The sequence below is a fragment of the Felis catus genome, chromosome A1 (genome assembly GCF_018350175.1).
Source record: "Felis catus isolate Fca126 chromosome A1, F.catus_Fca126_mat1.0, whole genome shotgun sequence".
NCBI classification, from domain to species: domain Eukaryota; kingdom Metazoa; phylum Chordata; class Mammalia; order Carnivora; family Felidae; genus Felis; species Felis catus.
In genome coordinates this window covers 219,837,394-219,863,194 of record NC_058368.1, presented here as the reverse complement: position 1 = coordinate 219,863,194, position 25,801 = coordinate 219,837,394, and the positions used below count along the sequence as shown (strand labels likewise).

Here is a 25,801-nt window from a genome sequence, read left to right as displayed (position 1 = left end):
ACTTCACTTGTCCTACATTCATACAGAAAAAAATTCTATATGAGCAAAGCATTAAGATTACTAATTTAAATATTTTTTTATAAAAATTTGGTAAAGGTTATGATGTTAAACAGTTATCTTGTTACAAAGAATATACTGAAGGAGAATTTTATTTGTTCTTAAAGATTGATGGTCACATTATGAACATTATTTTACTCTAAAGTAGTAATTCCCCCAAAGGCTATTGAGGTTAATAGGCCTACTTATGCCCATTTGGATTCCTTAGTATTTGGACTTGTTTTCTATTGTCCTTAGGTCTCCTCCCTGGCTATTAGTTGACCAGCTGTCCCTTCTTGGTATCATCCATAACTTTGAGCCTCATGCCTTGTCCCTGAAACTTCCAATTTGTTGTATCTGACTTACTGTGGGCGGAAAAACCAAACAAAGAGCTTGGTATAACCACAACTAAAGTAAAGTGACTTTTGAGGAGACATTTGAGAAACAGCACGGAGATTGTGTGAGCTTAAGAATGTGACTGTTTCAGAACTGATATTGGCTGCTCAGGGGCTTAATTCTGGAGAAGGAGGTGAGAAGGAGCTTGCTTTAAGGCTCTTGACCACATTCCGGATGGTAAACATCACATTATTTATTTCTATTTATCAGTTAACCTATTTGAAAGTATCAGTGTCTTTACTATGGCAAATACAAAAGGAAGCTGTACAGCATGTTCTAGAACTTGTTCTTGTGAAGCTGCCCTTCCTAACTGACATCTTATTATGTATTTTATATTACTTGTGAATAAATAGTACCATTAATTACAAAAAAGTAATAGTGCTACACAGTTTTAAGAAATTCACTTAAAGAGAAAATAGCTTATTTTATAAGATCAACTTTCAGCCAGTTAAAAAAAAATCAGTTGTTTTTGTGAATAACAATTTTTTGTTCACGTTTATTTCTTTCTTCTGATACATTTTTAAACCTCAGATTCAATATAAATCCTTAGGAAAGATGTATGCTTGAACATAAGGAACCAGATCATCTTGTATTACTTATAATGTATTTTACTCCTTTTACTTTCGATTAAGTAACAGAATATATATATCAGAAAATATCTGTAATTTTAACATGTTAGGAAAAGTTAAGCTATACAGTAAGCCTTTACATTTTTCCACATTTAACAAATGCCAAATAAAATATTCTTGAAATTTTTCTCAGTAATAGATTATAAGTGGCATGTTTGTGGACTGTCTACTTCTTGGTATTTGGGTTTCGTTCACTTTTTGTTGCCTCACACTCTTTTCAGGATTCAGTTCTATAAATGTCTGATAATTCCATGTATGAAAAAGACTTAAAATATGTATGCTGTCTCTGTTTATGAACATTGAAATTATCCTGTAATTTTTCCTGCTTAAAAGTGCTAATGTAAATATGAAAGTTGCAACTACGTAGAAACAATTTTATTCAAGTAGATTATACTTCTATACAAAATATTGCCTCACATATGTTTTTTTCTACATCTTTTGACTCTAAGAAATTAACCTATGACTGAGATATGATTGCGTTTCTTCATGTGATTTTGACAAAGGCTGTATTTTGGGGCCATACTCTTCCCACAAGCTAGAATTTGGTTTTGCTACACTTGTCTCCTTTCTTCCCATTGTATTCAGCACAATCCTAACACAACCAGCTGAAAGGAGCCGGATGACCAATGCTATTTTTGGTGCACATTTAGAGTGTATTCTTGAATAGGTAAAGTGGTTCTAAGATTGCAGATAAATTTTGCTAACTAAGAACCAAGAGAGAATTACTGAAAAGCATGCTGCATCGTGACATTGTGCAGTGCGGGCCACTGTTGAGATTTCCCTTATTCTAATCCTTCTACCATTACACCCAGCTGTTATGTTTTCTTCTAATCATTTTACTGTTTTAATCAGTCTCCTTATCGTATGCACTTTATTCTGCACTTGGTCCATTCTGCCTTTCCATCTAACGTTATCCTAGGGTAATGTAATTCATGTTCCACCCACAGACTGATGAATCTTCGTAGATGTTTAGATCCTTGAAAACAGTGATGATTTCCTACCAGTCTTTCCATCTATCTGTCTTACTTTGACAGAATATACTACTTGCTCAGTAATAGTCATTAAACAAAAGGAATTGAAATCTAACTCACAAACTCTTTTCTTTCCCTCCACTTCAGACTTACACATTGAACTGCCTGTTGTGCACAAACTGTAAATGTTCACCTGACATTTCAGTCTCCATTTACTCAAATCACCTTGTCCTGTCCCACCTTTCAAATCACACTCTAAGTTTATTATGCTTGCATTTCTTCTGTCAGTTAAATTTAACATCATCTACCCAATCCTCTTTCATCCTTTACCTACTTTCTGCACCTGATAAAACATTGACTCCTAGAAATTTTAATCTCCATATCTCAATTCTATCCCCTTTTCTACTCACTGCTCTATCATAAATCAGACCCTGACATATTTCATATGAAATTATTTCTAAACAATGTTCCAGCCTTTAGTCCTATGCCATCTCAAAATTTCCCAGCACAAAACCATAACATATTGAGTATCAATCTCGCAGTGTTTTTCCTACTTTTAAAAATGTTTAAATAACTGACAGAAACAATTTGAATATTGTAGGGTGAATTGACTTTGTTCTCCAGGACCTGGTTAGTAGAAAAATGTTAAGTGTTGGCTCTGGGGTCAGGCTGCCTGGGTTTTCAGTTCATCTCTTCTGCCATTAGTTTTGTGATGTTGTACAATTTATGTGACTATTCTAAAACTTGTTTTCCCCATCTGTAAAACTGTTGTAATAGGATCCTCTCATATAGTTGTTTTGAGGATTTAATGAATGATCTATGTCAAGTGCTCAGAAGAGCGTCAACCACAGGAAAGCACTAAATGAATGTTAGCTCTTGTCATTTTCACTCTTTGATTAGGTGGCTCTCTTGGCCTTTGTAACTTTTATTCATCTTTAACAGCTCAGATATGTATGAGTTTCACAAAGACTAGAAACATTTGTATTCTATTATAATACATGTAACATCATATTTTAAAAATCTCTTTAAGCCTCTGTCAATCCCATTGGAGGCACAGGGAATAAATCTACTTAATCTCCATGTCTCTTACACCCAGAAGAATGTTAGTAAATTCCGCTTTTTTTTTTTTCCCTTTTGCTTGGTGCTTCCTAAACAGACTATTTCCTAGTCTTCAACAGTTTCAAGATAAAAATAGAGCCTGGAAAGAATCACAAACATTTTGAAATTCTTTTCTCACTCTTAGAAAGTTCCATCCTCTTTCAAGTCATTTTGAAACAGGGGATATTACCTTTTCCTCTGAAAAATAGTTCTTTTAGATATTTTCTGGTGTCAGCCACTTTATCCATCTGTATCGTTATCTGGTGGCATTTTCAGTCACCACACTTACCCGAAACAGCAACTATTTTGCTGAAAACAATATTGCTGCAAATAAATTATGGAATCCACACTGCAGTTTTTAATATTTGGTGCAGATAGTACTGATATTTCTCCCTAGAATAGTAACACTTAATCTCCTTGCCTTTTCAAGTAAATGACAGTGATATGAGCTGACTGATGATATTCTTGCTGTCTTTGATATGTTACTATAATTAACTATTAACTAATTAGCAACAGATTTGATACATATATCAAAGTTTTTGTATCTGTTTCTATTGAAACCATTGCTGATGCTACTGCAGATGCTTTGAACTAATGAAGTTATAGAAATTCTAGAAAATTTCTTTTCACTGCTGTCTCCGTGTGTGTGTGTGTGTGTGTGTGTGTGTGTGTGTGTGTGTGTAATTGTGAACCACATGCCATCTTGCACATTATGAATCACTGAGGGCTGGGGAGAAAATAAAATGAGAGACATGAAGCGATGATGTAAAATGTTTATAATTTGGGGAGCCTGAGTGGCTCAATCAGTTAAGAATCTGACTCTGGATTTCAGCTCAGGTCATTTTCTCATAGTTCCTGAGTTCGAGCCCTGCATTGGGCTCTGGGCTGACACCCCGGATCCTGCTTGAGATTGTCTGTCTCCCTCTTTCTCTCTCTGCCCCTCCCTGGCGCTCTCTCTCTCTCTCTCTCTCTCAAAACTAATAAATAAACATTTTTAAAATGGTATTTAAAAATAAAATAAAATAAAATAAAATAAAATAAAATAAAATAAAATAAAATAAAATATTTATATTTACAGCATTGTCTATGTTCCTTAAGCCAAATTGAAATTCTTTACTACAAGTCTCCACAGTTCTTTATGCAAACACAGCATCCTTGGCTCAGCCACCTTTTTCACTCAGGTTGATAATGCATCTCAGGATAAAGAAAGCCTTTGCTCAGATAAGAAGCACTAATAACTAATAAATCACAGGTAATTAAAACTACCATACCTGGATCCCAAGCTCAATATTTAGCTATAAATAGAATACGAGAAATTAATGACTTAGTGTACTAATTTTAGTCACAAACTATGGTCTTTATCATTTATGGAACACAAAGAAGTAAAGAACAGGGGCACTTGGGTGGCTCAGTCGGTTTAGTGTCCAACTTTGGCTCAGGTCATGATCTCAGGGTTCGTGGGTTCGAGCCCCAAGTCGTGTTTTGTACTGACAGCTCAGAGCCTGGAGTCTGCTTCGGATTGTGTGTCTCCTTCTCTCTCTGCCCCTCCCCGCTTGTGCTCTGTCTCTGTCTCTCAAAAATAAATAAACATAAAAAAAATTAAAAAAAGAAGTAAAGAACAAATCTGTACTGAATTCACTTATATTTTGGAAGAAAGCAAAGGGGTAAAATGTGGAAATAACAACTTAACATTGCCTATGATAAGAATCGAAACAATGAAAGCAGTAAATAATATAGAAATTGAGAGGAGGAACATTTCTGAGTGGTATTAGGTAGTGTGATATGTTGCATTCATAAATTTAGGAAAATAAAGCAAAATACAGTTGTGTTGAGCCTATAAACTAATGCTATTTTATTCTGAGCAGTCCAATGCATTGTGAAAAATGACTCCAATTATTATAAATCAGAAACATCCATATTTGGACTGAGGAAGAAAATACTTGTACTTTCAAAAAAATATACATATTTTTAGTTAACAATCATATTATTCTAAATATTTTGAGGAAAAGTTCAGAATAAGTTAAAATTCACAAATTGTTTTGTGGTATAGCAATTTTCAGATATATTCAAATACATTTTAATAGGAAGTGTTTCCAACTCATTCTAACTCAATAAGCTTTTCATTTGCAAAGAAATTTGAGTGCTTTCAGCCTTGACTTAAACTGTAGATAAAATAGTTTTGTGCAACATAGAATAAAGGGCTTTTAAGAGATTTGGAAAATTTACAGATAGAAAATAGCTCATGCAAAGCAGTGTGATGAGATAAGTTGTAAAGAATTCAGAACCATACAGGTTAATTTTCCTTTAAAATACAAATTGAATATGGAACTGTGAGAAAAACAACTTGGGAGAATAAAAGTAGATCACAAAATATTTTAAAAAGTATTTTCAAATATTCCCCATGTAATGTTTTCAGTAAGATAAGTTAAAAGAATCTGCCTAAACATGCACTTTGTTTTAATGTTTGTTAGTCATAATCAAATGATCAGCTTTTATGGTATAAATGTTTCTTAAATAATTACAGTTGATTCTGAAAATTGTGCTATTGACTACAACTTACATAGGTATTCCCCACAAGACTTGACTATTTTCAAAATACATACATGCAAAAACTAAGTGAAGATAGATTAAATACATTAGAAAGCAATATGCTAAGATGGTTTATTATGGGTTAGTAATATGGCATAGTGGCAATTCATTCTACCTGGTTCTGTTGACTATTTCTTCTTTTCTAAAGCCCCATCACCTCCTTAAAACATGCCCTTCCAATATATATAATATACATATCAAATACTTTAATATCAGGGGAAACATACCCTCCACCAGATGTACCATTTAGCTATGTTCAAGCAACTGTACTTTACCTACTGCCATTGTCCACAAATATCTTCAAAGAGTAAGGCACACATTTTTTCCTTATTCCAGTTCAAATATACTTCTTCCATATACTCTCCTCCTAAATTTAAGTGTAAAAATAATTTCAAAAGCAAGTCACTTATACAAAATGGTTGATAAATTCATTTACTACTATTGGCCACAATTTTATTCAAAGATGCTCTCATCTGCACTTATCCCTAAGTGATGGTATTCCTTGTTTTACTTGAACTCTCTTCCATTTTCTTTTTTTTTTTTTTTTTCAACGTTTATTTATTTTTCGGACAGAGAGAGACAGAGCATGAACGGGGGAGGGGCAGAGAGAGAGGGAGACACAGAATCGGAAACAATCTCCAGGCTCTGAGCCATCAGCCCAGAGCCCGACGCGGGGCTCGAACTCACTGACCGCGAGATCGTGACCTGGCTGAAGTCGGACGCTTGACCGACTGCGCCACCCAGGCGCCCCTAAGTCTCTTCCATTTTCTACTGTACTCTCTCACAGAAATCTCATCCACTTTTACATCTTCAAAGGTCATCTTTGTAATATGATTTGTAAATCAGTGTTTCTTGACACTGTAAATATGACTTGTAAATCAGATTTTTCGCATATAACCAATTTATAATGGGCATATACATTTTAGATATCTCCACAGGCATCTTGAAATAAAACCTAGTAAACCTGAATTCTCATCTCTTCACCTGGAAAAGTATTTCAGGCATCATTCGTATTCCAACACGTAGCACAGAATCTGACACATTTTTACTTAACAATTATTAGCTGTAACACTTTATTCTAATTATAATTGGGCATTTTACTATTAATCAATTAAATGTCTCTGTAGACAAATATTGTATTGTAAACTTACTTATGTGTGTACATCTTATGCTAACTGCTCTTGCCACAAAAGGAAAAAAACAAACAATACACAAAGGAGGAAACTTTCACAGGTGATGAGTGAGTTTATAGCATTGATGGTAATGATGGTTTCACAGCTGTATATTTAGCTCAGGCACATCAACTAGTATATGTTAAATATCTACAGGTTTTATATGTCCGTCGTGCCTCAATAAATCACCCTTTTAAAAAGTTGTCTTCAGCTTACTTTACCCAATTATGGGAAGTATACTTTGAATACTTTTTAAAAAAAATTAAATTTGGTGCTCGCTTCGGCAGCACATATACTAAAAAAATTAAATTTGGGGCGCCTGGGTGGCTTGGTCGGTTAAGCGTCCGACTTCGGCTCAGGTCATGATCTCACGGTCCATGGGTTCAAGCCCCGCGTCAGGCTCTGTGCTGACAGCTCGGAGCCTGGAGCCTGTTTCTGATTCTGTGTCTCCCTCTCTCTGTGACCCTCCCCCATTCATGCTCTGTCTCTCTCTGTCTCAAAAATAAATAAACGTTAAAAAAAATTAAAAAAAAAATTAAATATGATGGCATCTGGTCAGTGAGGGTTAGTTGCCCTTCTAGGGAACTCTATGAAATATAACCAAATCTGTAGTTGTGAACATTAATGGAAATACACTCCAGAGTAAACTTTTGATTCCCATATATATTACTTCATTGATTTTGGGGAAAAGTTTTAATTTAAATGTTTTATCTATCACCAACCATACTTTGTTCTGCTGTTGCTCAACATAAGTTCTTTAATATTGGATTATTAAAGTTTTATGGACTATTTATAACATAGTATTTCTCTGGTAGACATTGTTGGCCAAAGCATGATACAATATTAGATTTTTCTATGACATGTAAACATGGTGGCATAATGTGTCTCCTATATACATTTTGGCAAGTCCTTTAAAAAGGGAAAAATTATGGTAATGTAGTTAGGATAAATAATAAGCCAATGCTATTAGCTTCATGGCTATATAAAGAGAAGTGAATGAAGCATTTTCAATTAAGCTCATCATATTGGTACTACTTAGACCTGTTTTTCCTCTGGCTATAGACATCAGCTTTATTTGTCTATTTAACTGATTTTATACAGATTAAAAAAAAATACTCATATCACCTTCCTAACATACCAATTAATGAATTAAGTATCAAATCATATGGATGAAAATAAGTTTTTCTATGCAAATTTTGTGACACACTTCTCTATAATTTTATTATATATGGCCATACACCATATGTTAGAAAATAGATCCAAAATAACATGAAAGGAAGAAGTAGAGAGCAGAAAATAAAATACACATATCTCTAATTTATTCATAAAGTTTAGGAAAGCATTTTTAAAAATCCTGGAAAAATATGTGCTACTCTTTAGTCGGAAATTTGTCAGTGTGACATGTCAGTCTTGTCAGAAAATGCAAGTGAAATTTTCACTATCAACTGTAATACAGCTTTAATTTAGAAGACTTGAGTGGTGAGGTAGAGAAGGTTAACGTGGGCCCAGTCCTCTCTCCAGCACTGAGGAAGGCATAAAGGAGTGTGCCTGTGTTAAGAGGAAATCTAACATTTTCACTAAGCTTGAATTCAAGTACAAGTAAAGAAAGAATAAAACAATCATGATCTACAAAATATCAGTGTAAAATTTCACTTGTGATTTGTTTAAGGATTTAACAATTTAGTTTTATTTTGATTTTTGTTTTGGATTTTGCAATCAGAAAAATGGTTTGACTGAATTAAATAGCAGGTCCCATTTACAAATTTCAAGATAATTAAGACACCTCTTTGGAAACTGATTTGTACCATCCTACAGATTTGTTATTCATGGTTACTATTGCATATTTACATAAGGTTTACTTATGTAATTTCTGCTAGGACTCATGTGAATTGTATCCATTCTAAACTTTCTTAATGATCTGTACACAGAAGTTTCTTAGCAGGTACTAACAACATTCCTTTTTGCCTTGAATTCTGAAAATATTCAGTATTGAACTATTTTTCTGGAAATGTAGTAGTTAATGAACTCAGGTAATTATTTTAGAAGCCTTTCTTTAAAAAAAAGTCTGTAGTTGACTTAGTTTTTTTTACTATGAACTATTTGTTATGCTATACTGTTTGCATTTGATAATTAACATGTTGAGTACACTTTGAGATAGATATTTTGTTTATCTAAAGACAAGGTAAATACGAAAGAAATATGTAAAGGTAAATATGTAAATATGAAAGAATTGGAAAAGTGGATTTGAGATAGCCATGGATGTTTTTATGCAATAAATATTGGTGAACATATGAAGTAAATCAAGTGATTGATTGGTACTATACATTTTATCTATTGGAAATTGACTCTAAATTTTGTTCCAATGTTAAATAACTCAGTCACTCAGCTCCTTCTAAAAGAAAATCAAACAAGCAAATAAACACAAAGAAAATAAAAATATACAAATATTAATGACCAAAATATCTGAACCAGAAAACTGTTTTGGCATTTCCACAAACATTATTACCTCCTTTACGCCTCGGACACATAGAAATACTAGATTACAAAATAATGGTTAAAAGAGAAGCAAAATAAAAGGAATAAAATCTTGCTTTACAAATTAAAACATAAATTATAGATATAGAAGTGAGGTTGATTAGTTATTGATTAGAAACTGGTTGGAAATTGCTGAGCCTATAGACTTATTTGTGAACTTAGAACAGCTGTTCAAAAGCTAAGTTACATTCTCATCATTTTATTGACTTTGATTTTTGAGAAATTCTTACTTTTTTTTCCCAAAGTGAACCCTACCCTTATATTTTATTAAGATAACAAACATCATAAATTAACCTAGCTGCTTACTTGAATTACAAAAGAAACATGACTCAATATGAAAGTAAGAAACTATCTACAAATCACTGTCAGTAACAAATTGCAATATACCATGCATACAGGAGTCATACAGAGCAACAAACTCTCAAAGAAAACAAAAATATCTTATACCTTGCAAATCCAATTTTTCTTTAAAATCATTCATGAAAAGGATTCTCTCAAGTAAAAATTGACACCTCAATTAATCAAGCATCAGAAAGCTACATTATAGCTATTTACTATACAAAGACATCTTTTCTCCTCTTTTCCTTCTAAATGTCTGTCCCAGAATCACACAGACTCTTTTGCTTCTCTGACACTCCCCATTCCACCATTTCTTCAGGTCGTGAAAACTGAATTTGCTGAAGAACATAAATCTGTTGATATCATGTTGTAAAAATCACACATTTTGGGAGCACCTGGGTGACTCAATCGTTAAGCATCTGACTTTGGCTCAGGTCATGATCTCACGGTTGGTGAGTTTGAGCCTATGTCAGGTGAGCATGACTCCCACTTCAGGTGAGCTTGACTTGTGCTTCAGGTGAGCTGATGCCCCAATTCTGGTGAGCTCCAGCCCCACTTAAGGTAAAAACATGAGCCCTGGGTGAGCCCCACTTTGTTCTCTCTCTCTCCCTCTCCCTCTCTCTGCCCCTCGTTCACTTTTGCCCCTCCCCTAAAAAAAACAAAAACAAAAACAAACAACAAACAAAAAAAACACAATATATTTAGTTGCTGACCATCTGCAGTTATTAGGCCAGCTGGTAACTGGTTGGTAAATGCCTCCTCTATATGTTCGTCACTTAGTCCTTCTATAGCTGTGACTGTTCCCCCAATTCTTTTCTTTCCTTTCATAGCCTCTCTGAATTTCTGAATGTATAATTTTAGCGGTTCTACATAACTGTTGAAGCCTAAGGTAGACATGGAAAAGACAATATCTTCCCGACTGCCTTCCATTTTTCTTGATGGCATCTTTCACTTGCTTCACCTCTAATAAAGCTAATGAACTCACACATTCTTGAACACATTCTTGGGCATCTTTTCCAATCTTTCCCATTTGAGGTATGGCACTTTTCATCATCCTAGGTACATTTCCAATTGGAAAATATATGTTTCTCTTTGAAACTTTACTTTGAACCATTTATGTCTTCTTGATCATTCATGCTGTCTTCAGTATCATCATGAAGTAGTGTAATATGACTTCCTCCAATGTAGTGTATAGAATGGATAGTTGAGAAGCATCTATCACTCTATCACGTTTATCACAGTAACACTGTCACCATCCATCCCAGTGCAGCTCTGGTTGGCTCCAATTACCAATCGGCTATTTGGTTGGACAAGAAATGGCTGCTAAGGAACCAGTCCCAGTGTAGAGCTGCCAAGTCTTTTTTTTTTTTTTTTTTTAATACACTATTTTTTTGAGTAGTGAGAAGAGTAGTCGAAAAATATGAAGAACGATTCCAGATCGATGAACTATTTGATATCTCATTGAAGATAAATTATTTAAAACAAAATAAATAAGTTTATAATAAATAAACAAAAAATAAATAAAAAGCAGTAATACTTCACTTCTGGAGTGCCAAGTGGCTGTACCATGTTAACTCCCACCAGCAACGTGTGAGAGTTCTTCTTGTTCGAATCATTGCCAGCATTAGGTGTTGTCAGTGTTCTTGATTTTGGCCATTCTAAGAGGTGTGTAGTGGTATCTTATTGTTTACCTTTCATTTTTCTGATGATGTATGGGACAGAACATTTTTTATATGCTTATTTTCCATCTGTATACCTTCTTTGATGAGGTGTCACTTAAGATCTTTGCTCTATTTTTTAATCATATTGTTTATTTGCTTAAGTTTGAATGTTAAGAATTCTATATGTTTTGGATAATAGTCTTTCATTAGATGTGCATCTTGGAAAAATTTTCTCCCATTCTGTGACTTGCCTTCTTATTCTTAGGACATTGTCTTTCACAAAGTAGACCTTTCCCCCCACCTCCGGAAATTTATTTATTTATTTATTTATTTATTTATTTATAGGAAGGCAGAAAGTGAGGGAGAGAGAATCTTAAGCAGGCTCCACACTTAGCATGGAGCCCAACACGGGGCTTAATCTCATGGCCATGAGATCATGACCTGAGCCGATATCAAGAGTTGGACACTTAACTGAGTCACCCAGACACCCCAGTAAACATTTTTATGAATTTTAACAAAGCCTAGTGTATACATTATTTCTTTGATGGAGCATGCCATGAGTGTTATATCTAAAATAATCATCATGGTACCCTAAACCATCTAGATTTTGTTCTATATAATCTTCTAGGAGTTTTATAGTTTCATATTTTATAATTAGTCTGTGATTTATTAGTAATTTTTGAAGGGTTTAAAGCCGGTGTGTAGATTCAGTTTTTGCATGTGAATGCTCAGTTGTTCCAACATCATTTGTTGAAAAGACTATCTTTTTTCCATCGTATTGTCCTCCTTTCTTTATCAAAGATCACTTGACTGTATGTATGTGTATGTGTATTGACTATATATATATTTATGTGCATTGCCCATATGACTATGTATGTATGTATCTATTTCCTGCCACTCTATTCTGTTCTAATGATCTGTCTATTCTTTCACCAATATCACTCTTGTCTTGATTACTTAGCTTTACAGTAAGTCTTGATGACGGATAGTATCAATCTTCCAACTTTGTTTTTTTCCTTCAACTAAGCAAATTCTTGATGAAATGTAACTTTATAAATTTATCTTATAAGAAAACTTCAAGAAAAATTAAGAATCATAATATATGATCATTTTTGTGGAAGAAGCCAGCAAATACTCATCACGATAGGGATAAAGGACAGAAAATGACATTTTAGGATTTTTTTTTTCTCAAGAATTTGAGAGGAAAACAATTGTAACAACAAAAACAACAAATTAAAGTCTCTCAGGGTAGGGGCACCTGGGTTTCTCAGTCAGTTAAGCATCTGACCTGCTCAGGTCATGATCGCCCAGTATGTGAGTTCAAGCCATGGGTCAGGCGCTGTACTGATAGCTCAGAACCTGGAACCTACTTCTCATTCTGTGTCTCCCTCTCTCTCTGCCCCTCCCCAATCACACCGTCTCTCTCTCTCTCTCTCTCAAAAGTAAACAAACATAAAAAAAAATTAAAATCTCTGAGTGTAGTGTTGGGGAATTCTGCTATAATTATAATGAATGACTTAATAAAATAAAGGCAAAAATGCTCATAAGGATAGATAAAGTGTAGAATAAAGTTACCACAACAATGACGTACTTAGAAACAGGTGAAATGCATGGAAAATAATAGCAGTGACATGTAGAGGTCGCTTTTAGGCAACAGATTTGAGCCATGGAATGTAAAAAGGGCCCACAGGACCACCTGGCTGGGTACTAACAGCCATCAGGCGACCCACCTCAAAATATCCATAAGCCCTGACTAACCAATGGGCTACTTACAATCACGCACACAAACCAAAGAAGGGAAAATCCATTATGTCCCCAGCTGCCTCACCTTCTCCCTTTAAATAAAGCCCCCACCCACTGCCTTGTTGCAGACAATGACTCTGCTGTCTTGTCCACTGCTCCCTTCCAGTGTATCCACTAAACTTCTATCTCCTTTGTTTTGCCTCAGGTGACTTCTTTCACCACCAGCGTGTGTCACTGGCTTCCACCCGATCAATGGTCACCCCACTTTTGGGGGCTCCCATCCAATCCAGGAGACACCACATGACACATTTTAAAAACGGGAAAATGCAATGTAATGGCTTTAGGCCTTGTACAAATCATTATTTATCAGGTTTGTTGATTAGTTAAGATGAGCATTTGCAAGGACTCAGGATTAGGATCGGATCTTTTATGAGAAGAAATATATACATTTATTCTAATCTCAACTATCTGGACATTTAGTCAGTCCCATTTTACTCCCATGCTGGACACAATTTTAGAGAAATTAAGCTTTCTTTTAGCACAATTATTGGAGGAAGATATGGTTGTTCTTTGGGCGTCAGCTAAGGCAACAAGTGCTAAGATTCCTTTTAAGGACGATAATACAGTTTAGTCTGGGGTTGGTTGGTGTGTTTGCACTTTTTTGGCCCAGTTATGATATCCTGAAAAAGGCCAGGTAGCTTCTTGAACAGTTCATTAGGTCCACACCTCGATCACATCCTTTATTGGGCTTTCATAGATAGGAACCCTAAGTATCAGCCCAGGGACCAAGCAGCACACAACCAGGGCAATCCCTATGCCCCAGGGTCCACCAAAATTATTCAAATAAGCCAACCCTCAGGGAGCCCGGGAAAGCTGAGTAACAGGATTCTGCTTGATGCAAAACAACTTTCAGTTACCCTCTCCAAAGGCACCTCCCTGTATGGTCCTGCCTGACAGCCTTTTTGTTTGGGGCTGCAATATAGAGTTCTGCTTTCTAGCTTTTCAAGTGCCATGGTGTTCTGTCCTGACAGCAAAAGAATCCTTAAATTTTATGAAACAAGGAAGAACACTTTGGACACATACCAACTGAGTGCAGTGAGTGCCATGCTCTAAATTGAAAAACAAACAAAAAAGATCTAGTCCTAGTCCCATAGGTTAATAGGATACTTGGGTTGACTATAGAAATTCAGAGTGACATAATATACACTCTTTAGAAAACAGTTATAGAGACAAAAGAGGACACATTATAATTAAATATCCATATGGTATTCATTATTTCAAAGGAAAAGGGAATTGGGGTTAAGAAATGGGGTCCCTGGGGCGCCTGGGTGGCTTAGTTGGTTAAGTGTTTGACTTTGGCTCAGGTCATGATCTTGCAGTTTGTGAGTTCGAGCCCTGCATCGCGCTCTGTGCTGACAGCTTGGAGCCTGGAGCCTGCTTTGGATTCTGTGTCTCCCTTTCTCTCTGCCCCTCCTCTGCTCATGCTCTGTCTCTCTCTGTCTTTCAAAAATAAATAAATGTTTAGAAAAATTGGAAAAAAAAAGAAATGGGGTCTCTCCTGGGCACCTGGGTGGCTCAGTCAGTTGGGCATCCAACTTCAGCTCAGGCTTCATGAGTTCAAGCCCTAAGATGTGCTCTGTGCTGACAGCTTGGAGTCTGGAACCTGCTTCAGATTCTGTGTCTCCCTCTCTCCCTGCCTCTCCCCAACTTGTGCTCTGTTTCTCTCTCAAAAATGAATAAACATTAAAAAAAGAAGAAGAAGAAAAAATGGGGTCTCTCCTGACTATGTTAATGAGGGTATAGCATTGGAGAGACCTAAAGACCTGATTGCTCTAATGACAATGATTGATTAGAGACCTTGTTATATATTCTGAAGGTAATCTAAAATAAATCAGATTATTGGACTTCTAACTGGTCTTAGAGCAATTAGACTTTAGCATGGAAATCGCTTCAAATATTCTGAAATTCTATTTGAAAATTTATTTTTTTCAATAATGTTCTGACCGACAGAAATGACAACCTTCTGCACAAGAATTATTCATATTCTTTCACATTGAACTTAAGACTTTGCCATTTCGTCTAATCCAAAAGTCTTCTTATATCTGTTCTACCATTTCAAAGATTTGGGTATCACTATCAAAGCATTCAAATAGTTTATTAGTTTCTCTTTCTTGGTCGTATATGCAATAATCTGCTACATAAATTAGTTTGACTTTTTTCTTTTTACTAGATTAATGAGTTTTATCATGTTTTACTTGAATCCACTCAGTAAAATAGAAACAAGTACATCTGCTTTATCATTAGTGTCTATTTTTCAACAATGGTTTTCTTTGTTTTTCATTTCTTAGGTGTTTTCCATACATTTTTACATGTATTAATATTAGTATAAATACTCCTTCTAGATCTTCTCATAAAATAGCAACAAGTGTTTTTGTGCTTATAAAATTGATTCTTGTACAAGATTATGAATCAGCTATTGAATTCCCTTTTGAGTTTTTCCCTGACTTCAGAGTATATTTTTAAGATTGTAAATCAGTTGAAATTAGCTATGTAATATAAAAATAACAAGTTGGTGTTCTTTAGATATATTCCCCACTTTTAGTTTGACATAAGAGGTGGCTACCAAACAGAAATATGTTACTTATATACTCTCCTCCCGCATTAGAAATACAGTCCCTTGCCCCCAAAAATAGACAAACAAAAGACAGAATAGACATCCCATTCTGAAGATAAAATAATTCATTCACAGAATAAACAATGGTTATTCTTGAGTCAGTCATCTCTAAGGATTTGAGAGTGCAGGCTTCTATAAGAATATCATCTTCACATAATGTAGAAAATATGCTAAAAATTCTAGAGAATTCTGAAATCTGTTAACCTAACATTGGGTATTAGCTACCTGGGTGGTCTCTTTGCTCCGTGCAGTACACGTCATAATGTCTCAAGTGCTTTGAATAATTTCTCTCACCCTGCATTCTATATCAATGGTCAAATTAGTTATTTTTTAAACTGAATCCAGTACTCTGTTAGATGCCATCTTTTTTTTTTTTCATCCATGTTGTTCATCTTTCTCTTTATTGTGGCTATTTTTACAGTCCATTTGTTTCAACTGCAATTTCTGGAATATTTGTCAATCTTCTCTTGCTGTCTTTTGGTCACTGTCCACATCTTGCATTTACATGTATCCTGCTATTCTATTTTGTATGAGAGAACCATTGAGAATGCTGGTGGTACTGATGTCACATGGAGAAGTTTTTCTGTGTTATAATTTGAAGAGTTCAACTTTTCAGTGCAGTCAGTAAGTGAATTGGGTTTATACTGGATTGTAAAATTTCAATAGAAAAAAAACAGGATAATAAAAGCATAAGTTAATTGTTTGTAAAAGTCTAAGGAAGTAAATTTCAATATACAGATGAAGTAGGTAATTGCCTTGGAAAATATGCTTTAGCAAAAACTGACCCCATCCAACGTAGAAAACTTAAAACAATTTCAACAGAAAACCTAGAAAGAATTATCAATCAATTATTTCTCTTAAAGCACTTCTATATTACATGGGTGTAGGTATATGCTTTCTAACTATGTATCAAAATTCAGATGTAATAACAAAAAAAATTTATAAGTTAGACAACCAAAAACTTCATATGGAAAACAAAAGTCATTAGCAAACCAAAAGATATACAACAAACTGGGGAGAAAATGTTTGTGACATCTATTGCATATAAACGAATAATCCCCATATATTTTTTAAAGCTACCTCCTATTTATTTATACTTAATATCATTCATATATATAATATTTATTATTATATATAATCTCATATTGGTCCTTTTTCTCTAGAGAACCCTCACTAATATAATCCTTCCTAGATTTCTACTGGTGAAAAACATATTGAAATTTTGCTCAAAGGGCATATTTCCCAGTATAATTTTCACAACTTACCAAGGAGAGTCAAGAGAGGTATGAAAAAAAAAATAGAATACAGCCCAAAGTCATGGTGTATGATGAAGTGGTGAATTACTCCCAGGGAGCAGAAGCAGGGCTTAATCAAGGGATACATCCTATTGGTGTAGGATACTTGACAATGATTACCTAGTGGCATCAAAAAATTATTATGGAACACTACTGCCATGTACCTACCATTCTCTTATGTTTCAAAGAGCAGTGTTTATTACAGCCGTTAACTACTGTTTGTTGGGGGTTGAGCATAATATCTTGCCCTTTTTAGCTTGAAATCTCCAAATCAGGAGAAGCTGTGCCTGGCGCTGATGTAGATGACACACAGACCAATACTGATGAGCGGTAGTGAGATAATTGAGGTTTCTGGAAGAGGACTGAGACTATTTTGCAATGTGGGAGAGTCATGAATAATTTCAGCTGAGGTCTGACTATATGGCATATTAATGTCCCCAGTTTTTAACCCCCGCTTGTGATCACACCATTTGCCTTACAAACTTTCAGTGCCCTTCCACTTTGACTCTAGCCTGGTCTTATGACTTGTTCTGGGGATGGACTATTGGACAGATGTATAAAGGGCTTACACATTTCTGCTTCTGCAATTACTCTCTGCCATTGCTGTCAGATGGACTTTCTCAAGATATCCAAGTCATTCCAGGAAGGAGGAAGAGCAACACATGGAACAGAATCAAATTACCCCAATCGTCTGAGCCACCATCATCCTAGATTATTTGTCAGAGAGCCAATTCTCAGATGTGATCAAATCAACCCAAGTTCAACAGAGGCATCTGGTTGACCTCCCTAGATGTGTTCCTAATATATGCTTATTTTCTTACCTAACTGAGGTTTTGACACCACTATTTTTTAATGAGCCATCATCATATATTTACATACAGAACCACCTTATTCTTATATCAAAACAGAGTACATTATTTGAAAAGCTATTACCTAGTAATACGGTCATTATTCTAAGCTGGATATAAGTAGTTTGATTTTGAACTACTCTAGGTGTTCTATTTCATTTTAATTACCTTGTATCATATATTGACTTTAGAAAATAACCAATTTTAAGTGACTACTCATTTTTAGATAGTATATCTTTTGAAATATAAGGGTACAAAATAATGAATTTTAAATAGAAAAGCTACCTAAGCGTAAAACCATTTTGCAAAATATTTATGTAGCCATACATACTTTTGTTTCCTAGAAAAGGTCATTTGACTACAAATATGATATTTTTGAAAGTGTGACTGTGGTAAAACAAAATTTTAAACCGTTTATCACATAGTAATAGAAGTCCATATTTATCCTCATTCTCATTATCAGTTAATTCGGTCATGTCTGTGTAATTATTAAATCTGAATATGACCTTCTTGTCTTTCTGGCAATTAGCTTTTTTCTGCATATGTATGCATAAGATATGGCATTTTTTTTAAATTTTACATTGAAAGGTGCATTACTTAAATGGAAACTCTATAATTTATATTTAGGGATATAAAGCTCATTTCCTCTGCATTTAATTAATGCATGTTGTTTTACATTAGAGCACAGATTCATGACACAATTATTGCATGCTTTCTTTAGACCAAGCCCTATGCTAAGGATATAAGGATATATCTGATGAAGAATACAGTTTCTACCCATTTCTACTCAGATACACTATCCAACTGATGCAGGCCAAATGACAATTTCTCCATCAGAAATACCCATGAAGAAACACAAAAAATGCTCTCACTTAAAGGGAGCCATGTCAAAATCTTTTTTTTTAACTTTTTTAACACTTACTTATTTTTGAGAGACAAAGAGAGAGTGTGAGCGGGGGGGGGGGGGGAGGGGGGGGGGACAGAGAGAGAAGACACAGAATCTGAAGCAGCCTCCAGGCCCTTAGCAAGCTGTCAGCACAGAGCCCGGCCTGGGGCTCAAACCCACGAATCATGAGATCATGACCTGAGCCGAGGTCCGACGCTTAACTTATTGAACCACCCAGCCTTCCTGAACCATGTCAAACTATAAGGAACTTCCTTTCAAAGTGCTGTCCCCAGATAAGAATGAGAATGGTTAGTTTCTACAGTTCACTAGACACCAAGTACTAGGGAGAGGCAATAGTGTCCTTTCTTCTGACACCACAAATTTTTATCTGTGACTTTCTTTAGTATTAAATTGGGAAGCATATCCTCTATCCTCAGCTGTGTATTCTAGTTGCCAATTTTGGAATAATAAGAAACTCTACTCACCGTTCACAATTATGTAAAACACTGAAATTTCATGCTTTGTAAAATAAGTGGATGCTGGCCTTAGGTGTCTTTTTTTAAAAATTTTGTTTGTTTTGTTTTGTTTGGTGTGGTTGGTTTTTAATACAAAGAGATCCAACTAAAAAGAAATAAGAAACGATCAGGTGTTAAAATGAAGTTATATATAAGTTATAAAGACAGCATATTAGTTTTCTATTGTTGCTGTTACAAATTACCACAAGTTTAGTGGCTTAAAACAATACGGACTTAATGTCTTCAATTCTATAAGTTAGAAGTCTAACACAGGTCTCATTGGGCTAAAATCAATGAGTAGGTGAGGCTGCATTCCTTTTTGGAGGCTTTAAGAGAGAATCCATTTGTTTGCGTTTCCAGTTTCTTGAGGTCACAACATTCCTTGGCCCTTTCCTTCCATAGCTCCCTATGACCATAGCTATGACGATTGCTACCTCTGACCATAGCTGGGATTGATTGATTCTTTGCTTTTAAGAATTCATGAGATTATTTTAGGACCACCAGGATAATCTAAGATAATTTTCTTATCTCGGTTTTAATCTTAATCATATATATACTAAATCCCTTTTGACATGTCAAGGTAATATATTCACAGTTTCCTGGAATTAAGACATTGGGATTTTGAGGAACCAATATTTTGTCTACCACAGACCTGTTAAAGAAAGCAGTGAATGGGGTGCCTGGGTGGTTCAGTCAGTTGAGCCTCAGACTTAGGCTCAAGTCACGATCTCGCGGTTCATGAGTTTGAACCCAGCGTCAGGCTCTGTGCTGACAGCTCAGAACCTGAAGTCTGCTTCAGATTGTGTGTCTCCCTCTCTCTCTGCTCCCCTGCCCACGCTCTGTCTCTTTCTCTCTAAAATAAAAATAAACGTAAAAAAAAAATTAAGAAAGCATTGGTGTATTCACCTAAAGCATCAAAATACACTACAGAATGGAGAGAGAGAGAGAGAGAGAGAGAGAGAGAGAGAGAGAGGATCTCTCCCAGACATACTGCCTTAGGATCTTCAGTGCTGGGTCCTCCCATGTTCATTTTAAATATTTCTGCTAATTGACAGGCATGGGTACAAAAATATGATAATGTTTAAATAAAGACAGTATTTTAGGGGAAAATACACAATAAATATATCTATCATATTATGCCACTTAAAATATTTTTCCACTCTAATTCAAAGTGCTATGAAAAATGTATGATGTGGTCACACAAACATGCATATATATAACCCTAGACTTAACATGTGTGCATTATCTTTAAAAAAAAAGTCAATACCACTGCAAAAATGCAAATTTGTCATATGCTTGGAGATTTGCATATGTAGCATGAGCTGTTCTGGCAGTGTAAGAAAAACGTGGACTTGCCCGTGGGTGTAGAAGAAATGTTAATGGCATCTACTTCCAGATAACCATATCAGTGAGAATATGAGCATAAGAACTTCAGTTTGTCACTGAAATATAGAAGAGGGATTAGCTCTGAAGAAACGCATAATGATTGATGAGGATGATGGGGGCATGGGATAAAGTCTATCCACTTCTATGCCATATAGATTGGTATTTAAGCCCCACAGAGAGAAGTGCTATGGGCAGAAGATAACAGATGTGAGGGACAGTATAGAAGCGGATGCTATCTTTTGGAAAATGGCTGAATTTAAACCTTAGCCTCAAAACCACTAGCCGTTTAACACAAGATATGCCACATAACCTTTAGTTTGTACTTCATTCCTCTCACCTGTAAATGACACAATAATTTTACCTGTTGGAATGAAAACTGCCAGCTAATGTGAAGCCTCAACAGGTAGATAAATTGGCTCTTCTTTCACCTTGAAGGGAAAAATAAGCTGAAAAAAAAAAGTGTGTACAAGCAGCCAATTAAGAATCATCCCTGTGACACAAATAGGACTGAGAGTATTTCTTTCCCATGTAAGATTGCCTCAGTGTAGCTGTCATTTTTTTCGGAAAGAAGGGAATAGAATGCAAAGTAAGGCAAGGAAAGGAATTACATTTTGGACTTTTGTCTAGTACAGAATTCCAGTATGGTTACTGGCACATGGTACTTACTAGAAACAAATAAATTAGAAACCTACTATTCTTCTAAGGGAATGTCAATGAAACTAGCTAATGGAACTAAAATGTATCTTGACTATACAGGTTTTAACAGAACTCAAGTTCTCAAACTTGCATGCCTGGGAGGCTGTCTATGGAAGCCTCACATACCAGAGGCAGCCTTCTGCCTCAATATTCACTTTGTGTGGCCTGAGAGGAAAGGACAAGGGATGTCCAAGAAAGGTGAGCAAGGGGCTCCAAAAGGAAACAAATGAGAGAATTTTCTCAGAGAGCAAAGTTAGGTTGCAATCAAGGATCTTTTCAATTCCAGTTGGCAGGACTTTACCATTGCATTGGAGTTTCTCTCTACTTCATTTTCAAAATGTGGAAGTTAGTTGCAATGATCTTGCTCCTACGCTACCATTGAGTATTGTATAAGTTGAGAACAAATTACTAGTCTTCTTAATTCCTATATTCTACATCATAGCTCCATTTAATTGAATACAGAAACTTGTGAGATATACCCTGAATCTTTATCAGAGAATGAACATATTCTGTGTGCAGAAAAATGATGAAATTGGGATTTGATGAATAGAAGGGCAAACTGTAATAAGAGACTGGTGGCACAGAAAATAGACCATTCTCCCTGTGCTCATAAGGCTCCCTGTTTTCTGAGTCATTACCATGTGACAGAGTTAGAACCGGTGAAATTAGAGCAAAGTCTGGCTTATCATAACTTCCTGAATATGATTCTTTCACTTCCCAATCTGCTGATTGGATATTGATGTCCCCAGCAATATTGGCTTGAAATGGGAAGAACTTTTATCAGCCTGGTGTCCTGAATAGACTGGATGGAACTGAGTCCAAATCAGGAAGCCCTCATTTAGAATTCACATGAATAAGATTAATTCTATTGTGTTAAGTGAGCCACTAAGATTTGGGGCCTTATCTATTATAGAAACTCATATTATTTTACCTAATTATTCTGTTGTATGGAGCTGTTGAGAGAATCACGTGAGCTAATGTATTTAAATCCTCAGTTAATAGTGCTTACACTTTTACTAAAATGTGTGTGACATTTTACAACTTGGGACACCTGCAGTGCTACCTTGGTTTGTCAATGAAATGTGAATATTTCATTAAGAATCATATGCAATCTACAATTAATAAAATAAGGGAAAAGTTCTATTTAGTGAAATATATGAACTCATGAATCTGGCAAGAATTGTTAAACATTAAATTGTGATGATGGCTAATGTTTAAACAATTTTAGAATTAACCCATTTATGTGACTTCTGGTTTCTGAGCATCTCTAAAACACCAGAACATAAAATTGAAAGGATTAATTCACAACTTTTAAAGTTTTCAATATTTTTAGTACAGAACCTTGTTTTATCCTATTCATGTAACGTTAGTATATCAGTAATTATCCACTGAACAGGAACATCTGATTTTCCAAATATATGAAAATAAGATTGTATTTTTCATGAGAAATATTACATTATACATTAAATGAGTATTTTAAATAAGAATATGTCTTCCCAAGTATTATGTAAACAGGTCAGCATAATTGTAGAAAAATAAATTTTATCAAGTATTGAGCAATTCTTCTTCATTTAATACTTGGTTGTCTTTTCTAACACTTCACAGGATATGCCATTGGTAGTTGGTACGTTAGCATGTTTAATAAAAAATCAGTGTAGTTTAGGTATACTAATATTAAGCTTGAGCAGAACACCTTTGAGTGAGCTTTACTGCTTAAACTGTGGAAAGGTCACACATTCTTAGCATATTATAATGTTTCAAAAATAATTACATTTTCCTTGTCAGTTGAGTAAATGGAAATATAAGATCTGTAACACACACAATTAAATTTAACCTTCTTAATGGAATATTAGTGATCTGGGATTTATTTTCTTTCTTTTATTTTTTTTATTTTTTTTTCAATGTTTATTTATTTTTGGGACAGAGAGACAGAGCATGAACGGGGGAGGGGCAGAGAGAGAGGGAGACACAGAATCGGAAACAGGCTCCAGGCTCTGAGCCATCAGCCCAGAGCCTGACGCAGGGCTCGAACTCATGGACCGCGAGATCGTGAACTGGCTGAAGTCGGATGCTTAACCGACTGCGCCACCCAGGCGCCCCTTAGATTTATTTTCAACATTTATTAAAAAGGTATTCCTTATATACATATTTGTATAAATTATTCAGTGTAGAAAACTGTGACCCAGTTCTGGAATTCTAGACATAAATTACCTCATGCTTTTCAGATGGCCTCATGTAAATTTTCAAATGTCGACTCATACATGCCACATAAAAATGGGTATTCATTTTTCTTTAGTTTTCTCTATTGATTATTTATTTCATTCATCTTCCCATTCAAAAACTATTTACAAAGTATCTCTTTCCTGCAAAATATCTTTATCTTGAACAATACATATAGACTGGACAGAAAAACACAGTTGGAACAGTCCACAACAGCTGATCTAATGTAAGTATACTTGACCTTGTCAAACCTTATTTCCATTTACCAAATGTATCTTTTTCAAAAAGATAAAATACTCAAACTTGAAATGTTTAGGCATCTATATCTCTACATTTTCAGAGAAAGTCCATCATAAATGATCCTTGGGAAACATACAATGGTGATAATTGATGTGCAGAATAAGAAGCTCTTCTGAATGTGTTAAAGATTCACTCAGCCGTAAGAGATACTTCCAATATGGTTATCACCATTAACTCCAATAGTTTCATTTAAAACCATATAAAATAAATTTTAAAAAAATGATTAAAAGGTAATTTTATTCTATACTTCTATTTCCATTGTGCATTGAAACAGATATCTTAATAATATTAACTGTACTACAAACTGTAGTTAAGCTGATTGACAAAGATAAATGACTAAATTTTATGAAAAGGATGGCATTGCCATGTGGACTTAGAATGTCCTAACATGACAGTTTTGATACTGACCTGTATATCCTGGGAAGCCAAAGTATTACATGCAATGTATTGAAATATGATACCTACCTTAAACTTCCAGAATTGTACTTAAAACACTACTTCACAAAACTGGACTTTGATATGGTAAAAGTCAGTCAAAGAGAAAATGAAATATGTTGCAGAGCTTAGAAGAAACTGAACTGAAAGCCTGCATAAAAAATTCAATTCTATGTCGTTGTGAGTATGCTATAATAAGCTATAAACTGGCTGTGGAGGATGTACTTTACACAGTGTAATTTTCCATGAGTGCATTCTCAGGAGAACAGTGTCACCTAATACTAATATTATTTGGTAGAAAGTGACCGTGCAGGAGTGGGGGTGGTAATATCTGACTCCTTACAAAAGACCAGAGCTTTGAGTTTCGTGTTTGGCATTAAACATCCATGGTGTAGGAATATCTTGTTCATGCCTTTTCCATTCCTGGGAAAGCAAAGAACTATGACAGGGACTTCTAGCTATGTAGTTATATCCACTTCCTTCTTTATTTGTGGAACTCTCAAGTTTCATCTTGATTAATGCAGCATGTTGTGGCTATGTATCCAAATTCTTGTACCAGTATACCACTTATGGGTCACTTCTAAATAAGAATGAACATCTTTTACCCTACTTTTCTATCTCTTAGCAAGTTCTGGGGTGTCATAGACTCTAAATATGAAGTTCTCTTTTGGCCAACAAAAGAGCAGGATGCAGGATGAAAGGCAAGAGATGGCTAATGTCCCGGAAAAGACAAAAGCCCCGAATAAGGGTCCTTGCCCCATATTTATTAGGATCAGAGGCTCACAAATGTGAGGTCATGCACCAGGAAACAATGAATTGGTGAACATTAACTCATGGGCATGAGGGAAAGGGGGGTTTTGAAGATATACGGTGTTTGGGGTTTGGGTCAATATAAAACAAAATCCTGGTGCCTGCAGATGGGCAGATGGTTGTTAATGGAGACAGGAGGCACTATATCTCTTTATCTTAGTTAGCCTAGGGTATAAGGTAGATAGGGGAAATAACCTCGAGGTTAACAAGGCACCTTTTCTTTTGTTAACCAGCTCTGGGATTGTTTACCTTCAGCACAGCAGTCTATACCTCAATTTACCTGTTTACCTAACTTGGTCCTTCCCTCCTGTGAAAGTAGCTTTCTGCTATACTACTAAATTGTGGGGTGCTTCCTCCCTGAAGGCCTAATCTTGCTTACCTCATATAACTTTGTATTGGGTGCCTTTGTGCCCCTCTCTATTCTGGGGCCTTTGTCCCTCCCTCTCTGTTCTGGGGGCTCTGCACCCCCTCCCTATTCTATTCTGGGGCCTTTGCCCTCCCTATTCTGGGGACTTTGCCCCTCCCTCTCTATTCTGGGGTCCTAATCTTGTTTACCCAAACTCAGGT

General features: G+C 35.4%; 1 pseudogene; it reads right to left on the bottom strand.

The window, feature by feature from the left end:
* Positions 1-310: 310 nt before the first annotated feature.
* LOC101086539 overlaps positions 311-25,801 on the bottom strand; it is a 190,315-nt pseudogene continuing 164,824 nt past the window's right edge.